This window comes from Megascapheus bottae, chromosome 19 (assembly GCF_031878675.1).
Source record: "Megascapheus bottae isolate mThoBot1 chromosome 19, mThoBot2.hap1, whole genome shotgun sequence".
Taxonomy (NCBI): Eukaryota; Metazoa; Chordata; class Mammalia; order Rodentia; family Geomyidae; genus Megascapheus; species Megascapheus bottae.
In genome coordinates this window covers 4,124,879-4,136,585 of record NC_143527.1, presented here as the reverse complement: position 1 = coordinate 4,136,585, position 11,707 = coordinate 4,124,879, and positions in this window count along the sequence as shown.

The window sequence follows — 11,707 nt, the reverse complement described above, 5'->3', positions numbered from 1 at the left end:
CTAACTAGTGTTAATGGACATGCTACCGATGAGGGTTTTTCCTGTTATGCGGCCTTTACAGAATAAGACTGGACACAGCAAATTGGCAGAGGAAATTTGTCCTGGACCGGGAACTGTAATAAAATGTGGTAAAAGCTACATTTACACAACTTTCTATGAAACTCAGAGAAAAATTTCAGGTAAAGAGGGTAATGTTTCAGGGAAAACATTTCAGGGATTACACCATTCTGTTAAATAAAGAGAAATATTCTAGTATCTGAGACCTAGAAGAATGCAATTCGACCAGACCATAATAAATACTGGCAATTGCAATAAGAGCTAGCATATATTGCAAGATGCTTCTGTCATGGGCACTCTGCTAACACATCCGTCAAATGAAATCCTCATGGCAAGAAGACACCAGAATTTCTCATGAGGACAAGTGTTCTTGTTGCTTTTTGGTGTCTTGGTGAGCAAGCATCAATGGCCACAGCAAGAGGTGGTCATTGCGTACCTGGTAAGCCAAGGGCCCATGGCTTTGTGTACTAGAAGAGATGCTCTGGTTCCAGCAAAGGCCCAGATGTGCTGAGCCCAGAATGGCATCTTTTCCCAAAAATAGCACTGCAGAGAAGGCTGAAACTTCAGAAAAAAAAAAAACAAAACTGGTAGACAAAGGGAAATCTGTGGGAATTATTATAGTCACAATGAGAAAAGATGTTCTTCCTTCCATCTGAATATGGAAGCTGTGTCCTGGGTGACAGCAGCTATGTGAGCACCTGAAGCAAATAAGCAAGTTGGGAAACAGGAGGCAGATGAAGGTCTGCCTAGGAAAGACAGCCAATGTGAGGATGCGTGTTGTTTTCTATAATTTCTTTTTCTTTTTTCTTTTTGTCAGTCCTGGGGCTTGACCTGTGGATCTGGCTGCTGTCCCCGAACTCTTCAGTTTAAGGCTACTGCTCTATGACTTTGAGCCACAGTGTCACTTCTGGTTTTCTGGTAGCTAACTGGAGATGAAGAGTCTCATGGATTTTCATGCCCTCAATCGTTAGATCTCAGCCTCTGGAGTAGCTAGACATGAGCCACCAGCAGCTGGCTGTGCTTTCTTTTTAACAATTAAGAAAAAGCCAACTCTTGTTATTTGTGCCTACAATGCAATCTCCCCTGGACATTAAGATTAGGAGAAGTGATACATTGAGACCAGACTGCACAAAACCCTTGAAAGGCCCCATCTCAGCAAATAGCTAAGCATAGTGACTCATGACTGACAGTACAGAGCTACACAGAAAGCTGAGATTTGGAAGATTACAGTTCCAAACCAGCACAGACAGAGGAGTCCTGCAGACTCCATCTCAATGGAAGCCAGGTAGAGTGGCACTCACCTGTGATCCAGCTATGATGGGAACCATAAAATAGAATACTGATGGCTCCTGCTGTGGTCCCAGGGGAGAGAAGAGACGCTATTTCCAAAATATCAGAGGCAAAGCATTTGAATCCAAATGCATGACCTTGATTTTTAAACCCAATATTATAAACAGATAGTAAAAAGAAATAAATAATGCTTTCATTTTCTGTACCTGATCCATAACATCTGCTGTCAGGCCACATCTGGAGAAGTGAGAGGCAATAATTGAAGGCCTTGTGTTGTTTGCATCTTTCCACTCTGCTCTGTGGGTACAAGCGGTATCCGCTGGCCACAGGGAGATAATTGCAGTGAGAAATGACTACAGTTATTGATGTCACAGTCAGATATGAGTGGACTTCTCTCTGGGAACCAAGAATACTTCGTTAGAAACAACTCAGTGAAACTTCCTTGTGTGTATGAAACAAAAGGGCATTCACCTTATCTAGGAGATGCCTATGGATGTGCAAAAAGGTATTATTAAAAATTGTGGTGTAAGTCTATCTGCTCATTTCACTATGTACTCCTATTTTTATATCTCTATTAAAGTTTCTCTATCAAGAATAATATAGTTCTATTGTGTATCTATTGTATATATGATATATCATATCATATGACAGCTATAATATAAATGTAGATATGTTCTATATGAATTATGTCTATTTCACTTTTGAAAATATAGTTCTTCACTTCCTCGCTCTACAAAGAGCATTTTTCATGAACACATTAGTATCCTTTAATTTAATTAACAACAAAATGTAATACCAAATCAACCACATAGGTGTGCACTATTTTGTCCTTTCTAGTCTCCTGTCAGGATCCCTTCAGCATCATCAAATACCCCTTCTAGTGGCCACTTCGATGCACCACCCAAGACAGACCAGTTCTCTTAGCCTTGGACTCCTTCTGTATAAACTAAGTGGAAGTATATAAAGCATTGGGATGGCATGCTGAAACCTGCAATGCAACTCTTTTCAGGTAGAATAGAACTTCCTTCACCTGAGAACATGCTTATCCTGTGTGGTGTGCAGTGTACAACACACTGCCATCATACATTAATATGATCTTGTAACCTTGCATGATTATAGTATTTTTCAGTGTTAGCCAAAGTATTTCTATTATAGAAGGTAAAAGCAATAACCTTTCCTAACTAGAGTTTCACATATATTCAATCATAACATATTTCCTCTCCCTCAATTTAAAATATCCAGAGTGTCTTAACCAGCCATGGTAAAATTAGAACCTGTTCTATTTTTCTATTATTTTACACAAATACCATCTTTTCTTTAGCATATATTCTTTTGTGAAAAGTCAGTGGATTTCAATGAGAATTTTAATAAATCCACAGTATTGTTATTAGACTTGCTTTGGTAGGTGTTTAATGTACCTCCATGAGAAGTCTAGAAAGAAAATATGTGGACAGATTTTTATCACGTATAATTCAGGGATTCAGGCATATTGTGAATATAATTAATTATTGCTGTATTGTGCACAGTGCTTTTACATTTTAATATTAATGGTAACATTTACAGATTAGCTTCTAATTTTCTGTCATGTTCTCAAATCTTTCATATACCTGATATTCATAATTTCTGGAATTACACTTTTGATAGAAAAATATGTTTGAATTAAACATGTAATAAAACATCATTGAAAACCTGCTTGTATAGCTTTACAAATATACTGTTTTGAATATTGGTGTCAATGTTATTTTCTCTAATTTGTCATCATAACAAAAGATCATTTATAATACTATATAAAGCAATGGGAAGGATATCAACAGTATTTTCTTTTAACACTTTGTGATCCATAAATACATTTTCTTTGTAAGAAATATGGTCATGCTATTGTCATAAGCAGGAAGAAATAAAATGCTTAAAATTGTTAGCTGCGTTGTGTATTATTTAAGTACATCTAACCAATTATAAATGGAGATAACCCATTCAGCATCTATCAATTGCATTTATATTGAAAGAGGAAAATACAAGCTATATGAAAACTGTCCCATAAAAACAACAATGTACATAAAGGCTCAAGGAAGAAAATGAAAGAAAAAGAGTGAAGAAAACAAAGTTGAGTCATATGTCTCTCTCAAGTTTATTTACACTACATATACATTGTGGTAGACTCAGGTGAAGACACTTACCTCTACGTGTAATAATTCTTAATCTAAAACTTTAGCGTCCTAAGCTAAGATGAATCTGAATTTCTTTCTGCTCCTCTTTTGCTGACATTAGTATGAAATGATGAGAGGCTTCTCCAAGAACATAATAGTTCTAATGTTACTGGGTGGTGACTTAGCTTGAGTACTGTAAAGGGCCTTTTGCTTCTTCACTAAACAAAGCTGAGGCTATTGTTGCTATGAAGAATGTTGGTGCTTGTCTACTAAAGTGTAGACAGGAAAAAAGAGGATAATGCAAGGTGTGATGAATTTGACAAATGATGCTTTTATCCCAGATTCCTGTTCACAAGGAAGATTATCCGTCAGCAAGACTGGACCCCATGTAAAGCAGGACATTGCATTAATGTGCACTCACATCAGGTAATGAGTGCTTCGGAGAAAATCACTGATCATTCGTTACTGTTTGTCTGCGCCCATGTGGTCCTTTTCAACTATAATTTAATAAAAGAAAAACTAATGATGGACATAGGAAATAGAGCTGCACGTTGTCAGCAGTGTCTTCTGCTAGTGGTACATGCTGCCACATGCTCTTTCACGAGAGCTGAGTGTGTTTCCCCCCTTTAGTGACCTCGAAAACAACAAAACCCTCAGCCACACCCTTCTGTCATAAATACAGCATTGCCCATGTATGTGTTTTCGCGTAGTACACATAAATAGGATTTGAATCTTTAGACAGACATTCTGTGCCCCAAATGGAAATGTAAGTAAGATGTACAAAGTTCCATAATAATGTCAGTAGCCCTGGAATAGTTGTGCTATCCACAAGCTTCGCCTGTTTTCTTTAAGAGCTGTAAGAGCTGCATTGACACAGCAAGGCTTCAGCATCCCCTAGGGATCCTCAGGTCACTGGCTGTGATGGACTGATTCATTAGCATGGTGTTTCTAACCCATCTCACCACCATCTCAGGACTCCTTGGGTGCCTCCTCTCTGGCCCGGCCCCTCAACCATGGCCCACTCACCTTCTCCTAGCTGTCAGTGTGCAAGCCTACTTTCCACTTTGTCTGTTGATTTGGATCCTTCAAATGGCAAATTCCAGCATAAAAGTTATCAGAATTTAAATTGTCTTCAGTTGTAGATGGCTTTTCTTCAAAAGCAAACGGCAGGCCTCGTAAAGATGAAACACCAACTACGAGAAGGAGACAAAACCTCCCTATCCAGGAGGAGGGAAGAGCGAGGTAGTGGCCTTCCTGGAGACCCTTTAGAGGACATGGTCACTCGTTTGAATTGGCTACGGGACTGGCACAGAGGAAATGGCACTGCCACAGCAGGGCACACCCGTGTTTTCTGTAAATATTCAGGTTTCCATATCCATGCTAGTCTTAGCACACGTGTCATCCTAACAGTGGCCACAAATCCAGAAACTATGCAAAGAACTCACTTAATGTGGCAAAATGCCCAAAGTGAAAACAATGTTATTAGAAAATTCACCTGAAGAAGAAAACAAGAGAGAGAGAGAGAATAGCAAGACAGTTGCTGTTATTACTCTTCAAGGAAACATGTTAATAAATACTTTAAAAACTAATTTTATTTTGTAAAAAAGAAACAAGTAGAAATCTACCAAGAAGCTTAAAATATGTATGATTCACAACACCAAAGTGGTCTTTCACATGTTGATGGAGAGAATACAAATGCTACTATCATTGCCAAAAGGAAATATGTACAAGTCATACATATCTCCAAGAGAGTGAAATATTTACCAAAGCCTTTTCTAGCCTGGCACGGATGGCTCACACCTGTAGTTATAAGTACTCTGGTAACTGAAATCTGAGGATCATGCTTCAAAGTGAGGAAAACTTACCTATAACTATGTTTGAACAGCGTTGGCTATATTTTACAGGTTAGTCAGTATTTAATGTCTTCTAAAGAATGCAGCTATGCATAAAAATCATCTAAAAGATACAGGATGATCTATTCCTATTATTTACTTCATACTGAATCTGGTACCTTGCTTAACACACATGAAAAAGATATCATCACTTAAAGTTGAAGATAAACAACCTAATCATTAGCCAAACACAAGTAAACAACAGAATATTAGCACTAAGAAGAGATATCAAGAATAATCCTGGAGAAAAGGGACAAAAGGAATTACGAAGCACAGTTTTAGTCTAAAGTAGTAGGCACACAGACCAATTTTGGTGGTGCCTATTAAAAAGAAATGCTGTGAAAAAGCTAAATTTCATAAGGAAAACAAGATCTCCAGACATTTATCTGCAGGTAAAATGAAAGAGATCAACACTATGTAAGCCAAAAGACAGAATCCAGATGTCCCAAAGCTATATTTAATCTATGCTTCTGTTGCTAGGTGTATCTTGCCCAAGAAGAGTGGAGTTTTGTTCGTTACTTCCCCTGTTCTGTACCATTGCTAAATGTTATTTTTCTACCAGTGAACATTGTTCTAATTTAAACTTGGGTCTCTTATTAATCATATAAATTGGACCTTAATTTTTCTCAATATAATATAGGCTAGAATAAAAGGTTTGTTAAATCATTATTGCTCTGATATAGTAAAAATAGACATCTTGTTTAACATTAATTCTCCATATTTGGAAAGAGAGATCTACTGAGTTATTTGTAAATCAGATTTCAGGCTCCATAAACCCATTTATTCTTTTCAAAATCAGATATGAAAGCAAAAGAAACATAGTGCTTTCAGAATACGAGGATGCTGCTCATCCGTCAAGTAAAACTTGTACGATGTCTCCTTAGTAGCAACAGACCTAGAGCTTTTCACATGCCACAGAGTGAGAAAAATTAAAATATACCAACAGTGGGTTACAATAACTTGTAGGAACCAAGATGATGGGAACAAGGTTAAAACCAAGTTATAGGTACCTGCTACACATCATAAAATCACAGTGCCAACTCTAGGGAAATTCAGTTTATGACTTACAAGAAGCATGAAAGCCTATGTTCCCTTCTCCCTGAAGGGAGCAATCTCCCTTCTGAAGGGAGGACAGATCTCAAACCACAGTTCCAGACAGCACACCTCACTCCATGCAGAACTACACTCCTGGACTGAGTGAGGAGAGCGGGGAGGGAGAAGAAGAGCAAGGAGTGAGGGGTGAGAAGAAAAGCACCACAACGGTGGCTTAGCAATCCACCGCAGGGAAACTTCCCACTAACTCACCCTGTCCCTGAATTGAAGTGGTCAAGCCAGGGACGTACAGCAGCCAAGTGATCAGAGCTGATGCACAGAGTATCACACACAGAAGAGATGGCCAGTATTCGTTCCCAAGGCTTGGTCAAGGGGTTGGGGGAGGGAAGAGAGAGAACAAGAACAGAAGAAGTCTTTATGAAGCATTTTCTAGAAGTTTCACCAGAGTGTCCATTCATGTGTGCAATGAAAACACCATAGATGAAAAAGCACACAAAGGAAATAGCTCTAACTGTGCGGGGGCAGGGGGGGAAGCAATTCTCATCTATAAGAACAGAAAATTTTATCACACAAGAGTAGAGCCCTTGAAAGGGCATTATATAAGCAGTATGATAAAAAAAAAGGCTCTTGATAAAAAAAATGCTATAACTTCCTCCACAATAGCAACAAGAAAGGTTCAAAAATACCTCTCCTGAATTGAACAACTTCACTGAATCCCAGCTCACAGTTCAAGAATATTTAATTGAATCAAACTATTCCCAACACCCAAACAAGGTGAAATTGACAGTGGTTGTAACCTAGTAGCAATTACAATGCATTTGAAGAAGCAGGAAAACATGAGCTGGAGCAAGGTAAAATCGCCCATCAAAAGACACTAGAAAACACGGATAGGGGGAACAATGTTCAAGAAGTAACATACCCGCTACCTGATGAATGCAACTCTAACCCCTCTGCATACTACCCTAACAGTAAAATGAAATTTTTTAAATGACTATAGAAGAGAGAGACTAAATAAAGGAAAGTGTTACAATGGTGACTCTTCTCCAGTGCCAGGCAGTTAGAGGAATATGGACCACATAAAGACATGGGAAGCCCAGATCAAACGTTAGAGATAAGACAGGAAGCATTTGAGTTTTTAGTATGCTGGATGTAATTGACATCTTAATAACTGCACCAAATAACACATTTTTGAAGTTGAAAGGGTGGTAATATACAAAAAGAACAGTGGTTGACAGTGGCTCACACAGGTAATCAATTCTGCCCCATGGAAGGCTGAGATCAGGACGACTAAGGTTCAAGTTCCTTTTTCAGTCCACAATTGGGTGCAGTGCACATGACAAGCTGAGACCAGTGTCCAGCCAAGCCATGCAGAAAAACCCATGAGAGGATGCATGCTTCCTTGGAAGGGAAGCTGGATGGAGTGGTTCACACTTGTGATCACCAGAACAAAGAGAAGCCTAAATGTAGGCTCTGGAATGTACCAGGGTGGAAAATGAGACATCATTCTGTACATAACCAGTGAGAAACAGAGATGGAGGAATGGTGCCATCCCTCCAGGTCCTGTGTCATGAAAGAAGCTAAGAACACAAGCTGACAAACAAGCAAGCACAGGTCAGGCTTGATTCGTGGCACTAACAATCCTGGGAGGGAGGAGATTATACAAGAAAGGTGAGGGAGGATCAAAAGAATATCTGGGACGCATTTCAAGACATTTCCACAATTGTTTACACTTCCCAGAAGATCATCAGTAGAACACAGGAACAAAACTATGCCGAGAGACACTAGTAACACTGCAAGTTTGACAGATAAATGGATGGATAGATAGATAGGTAGGTAGATAGATAGATAGATAGATAGATAGATAGATAGATAGATACATGATTGATAGATACAGAGATAGACAGATACATGATAGACAGACAGATAGACAGACAGATAGATAGATGAAAAGAAGACAGGGCTGGGAGTTTGGCCTAGTGGTTAAAGTGCTTGCCTAGCATGCATGAAGACCCGGGTTCGATTCTTGGTACCACATACATAGAAAAAAAAAGCCGGAAGTGGTGCTGAGGCTCAAGTGGTAGAGCTCTAGCCTTGAGAAAGTCCAAGGACAGTGCTCAGGCCCTGAGCTCAAGCCCAGGACTGGCAAAAAAAAAAAAGAAGAAGACAAAATAAGTAAACAGACAAGGTGCTATAAATTCCTTAAGGTTAGTTAAATTTAGCTTGAAGATACAAAGTATAAAAATGGAAGAAAAGTAATAAATAAAAAACAAGATGATTATAATTTCAGCAAGCCAAAAATGCCAGTAAGCGTGCAAACAATTAAAGTACCTCAAATAAAGAAAAAAATAATCAGATCAAAGAAGAAAGCATGACATGTTGTTTATACTTGTTCGTATATTTCAAATTTGGAAGCAGAAATCTAATAAAAGCAAAAAGATGGAATAAGATGCATCTTACTGTAAATCAAAGAAGGCCAGTATGGCTATGGAAATATTACGTAAAGTATGTTTGAGAACAAAGTACATTACTAAGGATTTCCTCATGAAGGGGCTGCCATTTCCTCAAGGGACACAGGAGCTGACAATGTTTCTGTGCCTGATAGACGAGTGTAAGGCGACTAGAAAGCCAGCACTCATAGGGCAGTTGGAGAAACAGACACTTCCTCAATTAGAGACACGGGGGTTTCGCCCCGATCCTACTGCTTAATAGAAATAGTTGTAGGGGGAAAAACCAATGAAGTGGGGCTGGAGGCCTGGCCGAGTTGGAAGTGTACTAGCTACTGAGTGAAAGCACCAGGTACCAAGTTCAACACTCAATCTCTGACCAAAACCAGAAAATAAAAGAAAATCAGCTAAGGCTGTCACAGTCTTATACAACTTACCCAGCCCCCAAACTTCTCACCAAGAAGCATCCTGTAAAAGGCAGACTTCATACCCTACTGACCTCTGTCCCACTAGAGGACTTAAAGCTAAATTGTTCAAAAGAGGGTCAACTGATGAAGGGAGAGGAAAAAAAGGAAAGAGTTCTTAGAGATTTAACTCAGGACAGGAATAAATTCAAACGTTGTCACGGATACACTTGGCAGTCTTAAATTTTAACCACTTGATAGTTGTCAATTGATCAGATACCTGGAACTACCCACCACACAGCATCTTTTACTTTGTGCTTAATTTATTGTAGAATTGTCAACAGGAGATATCTGTGCTTGCATTTCCCCTCTACCCCCCACGATGCCTTTGGCCAGTCCCTTTCCAGAGTGAACATTCCAGGGTATCTGTCAGACCATTTGTACCATTTCCTTCCCAAAACCTGTGATGCTACTGCATTCATACAACTTCTTTTCTTCTTTTTTCCTCTTATCTCTTCTCTTCTTTTCTTTTTCTGGTCTGGGCCTTGATCTCAGGGCCTGTGCTTTGTCTTTGTGCTCAGAGGTTAGCACTCTACCACTTGAGCCACAGTGCCGCTTCCAGCTATTTTGAGTAGTTTATTGGAACTAAGAGTTTCACAGGGATTTTTCTGCATAGGCTGTCTTCGAACCACGATCCTCAGATCTCAGCCTCCTAAGGACGTAGGATTACCAGCATGAGCCACTGACCCTGGGCTCATACAAATTTCTAAGCATGACTCTGAAGGTCTATCTCACACAACTTGCATTTCATATTTGAATCGCCGTTTTTGACTGCAGTGAACTCATTGCTGTTACGATCTCTATTCTCCTGCCATGAACATCCACATGTCTGTAACAAATAGAGAAGCTCAGAGAAGCTGCCGTGAGTACTAAATTTGCATTCTATAAGCCCCAGTAACTTACCCACAGTTACCTCATCAACCTTGTTGTCATTTCCCACATCCTCAAGTGTCTTCCACCAGGTTAGAAATACAAAAGGTTGAGGATTTTTTTCTCCTTGATCAATGAATACTGGAACTCTAATGCACTTGGTCAGCACAAAGGAAGCACTAAATAAACATTGTAACTGTGGTATCAGAAATTCCTTTTTCTAATTAAGTTGTAATAGCAGGATACGTAGACAAACAGGAGTGGTGCTTTTTATTTACTTTATTTTTTGGTTAAAGTGACGCTATGGATCATCATGCATCATGCAACCATGTCCTGATTTAAGATGCACAAAACCGTTATGATGAGAGCTCGTTCACTTAAGACACATGGTTAGTATTCTCTGTGCTGACACCCATTCTATTCTGGTGAGAAAGAAACTCTGGAACTCAGAGTTTGTGCTGAATTTCTCCACTCTTCTTCCTGTCCCAGCCAGTTACTTGTCTATGATTTTTTTAAACTTCTTTACACATTCTGCGAACATTTTTAAGTATATTCATTCCAGACAAATGTAAATTGGTGACTGTGAAATGTAGCTCTCCATTAGCAGAGCAGATTGTCCTCCTAATTCTGCAGATTCACTTTCTGAAAGTGAGTGTACAGACTGAAGAAGGTTTCAGGAGATGAAATTAACACATGGGGAAGAGACCTCTGCCACCACTGCACCACGCTACAATGTGGACAGTTCTGCTTACTTTCTACTTCTAACTCTCTGGCCTTGATCACCCCACATTACATGATTCTTTCAACCACAGTCCATGTCCTTCTCTTTTCTTCAATACAAAGTTAGAAAGCTTCTTTAGTCTTCTCTGCTTGGTTATTTATACATGATTTGTACTTGATTATTTCACAAACCAAGACTTTTATTCTTAAGGAACTGGCAGGGACTCTCTTACAATGTCAATAAGAAAGAATGACCACATTTCTCCCTCTCTCTTTCTAAGGGGCTCCTGGCTCCACGTTCTAAAACTACTTCCTGACAGGAAGGTAGGAGAAACTTTGCTTCCTAAAATCCTCTACACTAGTCTGAAAATGTCCTTTAATGTCTCTAAGCAATTTTCCAGGTGGAGATTAAGCCAAAGAACATCTCATCCCCTGTATCATTTGTAACTGGCCTTAATAGAAATTCCATGAACCACAGAAGAGGAATGGGGGTAGTGCTCTAGTCAGATCATTCTCACATAAGCAAGCAACCAAAAGGGACATTAACCACTGGACATTAAGAGCTCGGAAAGGGATGTGTCCTTGGATTGCTCTGAATAACAAATCAGGAGTGTGGTTTTGCTGGGCTTGGGGCCAGAGTACCAAGAAGCAACTGAGCATGCGGAAGGTTATGGCTACCTTTCACATGAACCTAATACAAATATTTCCCCCTGCCTTCAGCTTCAAGGTCTGTTAGGAAAATGCTAATAGTAATTGTAATTTCTTTATCA